Here is a 5,334-nt window from a genome sequence, read left to right as displayed (position 1 = left end):
CACACCTGATGCTTCTAATGTCTCCATGCAAAGGTACAGAAACGGCAGATCTGCAGCGGCTCTCCTCCCGCTGTCGACATTGAATGCAGCATACCATTCTGACACATTTGTGTTTGAGTTACTCATCATTGGAGGGTGTTACATTAGGAATCAGAGATAAAAAGTTGTACACAGTATAAATGGATAGTGGTATTTCAAAAATTAATTTGAGATATCTTGTCACAAAGAACAGACATTTTAAAGTATAAAGCAGAACTAAGGACTTTATTTACAGTACATCAATTTTGATTTCATTAAATAAATGTTAAACATCTGTCGTCATTATCATCGGTCCCGATCAGAAAACAGCCAAAGTAAATTTTGATGGGTCGTGGTCGACAGCTGCCAGTCAGCTAAAAACGACAAGTTAATTTGTACTTGAACAGAAGTAAAAGATAACCCACGTGGTTCGGGTTTGCAATGCTCACATTTGGTAAACTACCCAGTCAGCAGTGTAATCTAGACTCAGTGCTCCATCTACAGATCTAAAGCAGCTGATTTTACACAGGAACCACCTGACCGGTGAACAAATGGCACCAAAAGCCTAAAAGTATTGATAGATATTTTTTTCATCAACTAAAATTGACCAAGCTAAACATTCTCTTGTGTTTTTAAAACTACACAAACTTTAGTTAAACAGTCGCTCACAGTTGAGCCAAATATTGAACAGTAAACTTCCCAGAAATGTGTTGATAAAAAGCCAACGAGGGGATGTCAGTTTTGAATGCAGAGAGGAAAATATCTCAAAGGTTTTGGCTAATATTTCTAGAAATGCTTCTAACTGCACAACAATTTCCTCTTTGAATATTTCAAACTTTCTGGGTTTGTCCTGGCAGCTGCGTTGGCTCAAGTTAAAATAGGCCATAACATTATTTTATGTGTTTTTCCAAATGATGAATAACAGTCACTGAGCCTAATGGACTGTCTGGTCCAGACCTGACAGCAAAAAGTGTTTTTCTAATAACACTACTACTATTTATGACTCATATTTTTGACATAAAACTCCATATAAACCAAACCATAAAAAAATAATGTTGAAATGTCTTTAAACCACTTTTTTTTCCTGCCTTTTTTTTTTCTTAGACATATTTATCCCATATTTGCTGGAAGAGTTTCAGAGACAACGTGCAAACCAATTTTTGGTATAAAATACCAGATTTGTTAAATACTAAGATATTAGGCTCTGTAGGTAACATCCAGGATCTAGGTGTCGTCAAGACGACCATATAATGAACCCTTAAACTCCAATAAAAGGTTGCAAAAGTGAGTATGTTTTAGTGTCATAATTGATATTTACACATAATTATGTAAATCTCAGCAGCAAACGTCTGCTATGACGCCCCGACTGTTCCATTTTCATTTAAAAGTAGAAATGTACAGAAACAGTATAAAAATCCTCCTTTGTGGACGAGGAAAACCAGACAAACAAAACAAGAACTAATAATCGACCCGTGAATAATTTTAGGAGTCACTGCAAAGGTTGCCTCTGCGATGCCCGACACAATTCAGTGCCAGCTCCTTTATTTTTAGTCGATGTCCATCCGCTGGCCCTGTTCAGAGCTCATGAAGGGGATTACAGCAGGTATGGTACTTTCCACTAGTGTGGCATTAAAGCGCCTCCAAAGAGACAATCACGCTGGCAGGAAGGCAAAAGCTTTTATGTAATCAGCAGCACTGCCACAGGATGAAGGTTTTCATTAGTCATGATGTGAGAATAAAGCTGATTAATGAAGATAATTGGATTACATAATTTGTTCTGTAGGGCTTTTTACAAGGTAATTAATGTAGAATCACTTGCGTGTTGTTTACTCAACATTTATGAGAAACAGATGAGACACTGTGTAGAACCACAACAGAATGCACGTCTTTGTGAACCCATGACAGAAACCACTTTGTTTAATGTAAAATATTACGAGGCAATGCTGAATGTCCATCCATCCATTTTCTATACCCGCTTTATCCTTTGCAGGGTCACGGGGGTCTGCTGGAGCCGATCCCAGCTCATCACAGGCGAGAGGCAATTTAGAATCACCAATTAACCTACTATGCATATTTTTGGACTGTGGGAGGAAGCCGGAGTAACCAGAGCAAGCACGGGGGAGAACATGCAAACATGCACCGGGCCAGGGAGTCAAACCGGGAACTTTCTTGCTGTGAGGCAACAGTGCTAACCACTAAGCCACCGTGCTGCCCCAATGCTGAACGTGAGAAATGTTAAAATGGTTTTGATACATACATGTTCATTTCTGTCTTTAATGCCAACAAAACGATTTGAAAACAGTTAGGCAATCTTTGATCAAATAGGAGGAGGTCTACATGATTGAATGGTTCAAAAAGTTAATCGTGTTTTCCTTTTGTACTAAGAAGTCGGAAATTCAGAGTTAGAAGTCTAAATTAAACTGGATCAATCACTAAAGTCAAAATTCCAACTCGGAAAGTCTTATAACCTTGACCTACTGCGACGTCAGAGCCCAGCATGGTTGCTGCTTGGATCAACAAAAACACGCACCACTTACTTTCTCCCAGTAGACGTGTTGTTTATATTTATATATATAAGTTTGCACACATCATTGTTATGAACTGTATCGCTAACAACGGTTACTAGCCGTAAGGAGCTGTCCAATGTTTTGTTTCAGCTTTACGACTAGAGCTTTACGACGCGAGCTTGGCCAAACTCGGTGTGATGTGATCTTTGGCAGTGGCGTCAATTCAATGGAAGCTAAGGTATGGCAAGGTTACGAGTCACAGAACTGAACTAGAGTATCAATCAACACGTCCAGCAAATACTCATCACAGAAGTCTGCTATGGAGCTTATCTGTGTGGTCAAGAACATTGGAACATTTTCAAAAGCAGTCTCGCTCACTGCAAAAACTCAAAATCTTACCAGGAATATTTGTCTTATTTCTAGTTAAAATGTCTCATTTTTAGTCAAAAAATCTCATTACACTTAAAACAAGAGTCATTACCAGAAAAATAACTTGTTATTTGACCATTTTCACCTGTTTCAAGTACATTTTCACTTGAAATAAGTAGAAAAATCTGCAGTGGGACAAGATTTATCTTCTCATTACAAGCAAAACAATCTTGTTCCATTGGCAGATTTTTTTACTTATTTTAAGTGAAAATCTACTTGAAACAGGTGAAAATGGTTGTTTTTGAGTCTTGTCTTAAATGTAATGAGATTTATTTTTACTAAAAATTAGACATTTTAACTAGAAATAAGACAAATATTCTTGTTAAGATTTTCAGTTTTTGCAGTGTATAATAACTAGTGAAATCGATCATGTTGTTCTGATTTGCATTTGTAGTTATTCTATATGTATTAAGTAATAGAATAATCAATACAAATAGACACAGAGTAATTCCATAAATGTATTTAAAAAAACAAACATTGGCCCGGTTTCCCAGATCAGTTAAGTAGTTCTTAACAGCGAAAGACTTCTTTCAAACCATCTTAAGGAGCCTGTGAAAGAAGTCTTTCGCTGTTAAGAACTACTTAACTGATCTGGGAAACCGGGCCATTTACATTTAACCCTTGAAGCCAAGGTGTGGCGGCTGCCATACCTTGCCATACCCAATTGACGCCGCTGATCTTTGGGTCCTCGAGCAGCAATCAACACAGACTAAATCCTGCGTTGCAGTCAGTAAACATATTTTATTGCTGCGTCCACAAATGCAACTTGAATCAAAACTGAAATAAGAGAAAAACATAGTATTGATCTTTTCAGCAAGATAATGTCTAATACCGATATTTCATTCTGCACGTACCACAAGCAGCAGCCTGTAGCGCGGACCCTCCAGCACCGAAACAAGCATGAACTGGGTTCATACATGATGCCTTGGTCAAGGGACTTAAGAACTGGCTGGTGATCTTAACAGCCGCAGGGATCCTGTGTGATTTATTACCTACTGGACATCTTTCTTTGTGTGGTTCTGAGAATGGTGTTAAGTTTCTTTCTGGAGCAGTAAAATAGCCGTACAGTCTCAGAATAATATCTTGAATTCCCTATGAAGGAGATGTAGGGGCCAGTTGGCGTGGACATACAACAGGAAGTCTGCTGTTTATGGATGAATATTAAAGACGGATCCCCTTCTTGACACTAACTGATATTGACAAAATGCTGTGATTGTACAGAGGAAGTTGTAGACTTGGGACACTTGGCTAAAGGAATGCATTGTCCACACAGAGCCGCTGTGCCTTGGAATGCCATTGACTCGTTTTGAGCGGACCTTCGACGGCGGGTTTCCAGATCCTTTACAGGCCAAGTTCATGGCTGGCTTCTTTCATCAGGGTTCATTTTTCATGCAACGGTCTCCTCTGACAAAAAAAAACCCACTATCTATACATCTGTACATTTTTGCCATTAACTGAAAGTTTATTCATTCAGGTTGCATGCGTAGTTTATTCAAGATCGTAAAAATATGATGTACTGTAACTTGGTTTGTTAAATAAGATTCATTTTCAAACTAAACCAAAAGCCCAGCTTTGTTCAAGACATTCCTGAAGAAGCATGTTATTTATACACATTTCTATCTTTAGATCTTGAATTATAAACCATTACATGGCGATGCTGTAGCGTGGACAGTTTAGGATTTGATGAACCAGTTGCCAGTTTTAAAGTGAGGTTTGGATATAACAGCGATGTCGTGTATTTAATGAGGAACAACATAAAGAACATCTCTGATCAGTGTTCAGAAGTGGATAGTCTTCGTGGTAATTGTTGTTTAATCACTCATGCCACCCCGGAGACGCTGACTGCCATCCTTGAACAGCTGCGCTGTAAATTTAGAAGATGCAGAACCCTTCAAAGACGAATGAAAGTAAGACCAGGATAAAGATACCATCAGCAGCTCACATCTTTCAGTCCCTCCCCGGGCTCTCGGCCCCTTCCTCCTGACATTTTATTTCTCTCTGCATGGTTCATTGACTGCTTCAGTCGATATCTACCTCTCTTTTATATCATTGTGTCTCTTTTACGTCTCACTTCTGTATGTTCTCCATTAATTTCAATAAAATGGTCTTGAGCAATATGTTTCTAGCACCACCATATTCCAGTTAAGTTCAAGAGTGTTTGATGTCACCAGATTCAGAGTCGACTGGTCCATGTTAACGAGGTTAACTCGCTGTTGAGGAACCACCACAGAGACATTGTTTATGTTTCCAGTTGATTGGGATATGTTGGATGATTACCCAGACAAAAACAGAAGAAACAACCCCTGGTGAATGAAGAGATCAGTCGAGCTGGGTGCGTAGCCTACTTTGTGTAATATTAGTAAATAGTACTAGTTTTTAA

Source organism: Cololabis saira, chromosome 23, assembly GCF_033807715.1.
Source record: "Cololabis saira isolate AMF1-May2022 chromosome 23, fColSai1.1, whole genome shotgun sequence".
Classification (NCBI taxonomy): Eukaryota; Metazoa; Chordata; class Actinopteri; order Beloniformes; family Belonidae; genus Cololabis; species Cololabis saira.
This window is presented reverse-complemented; position numbering follows the sequence as displayed.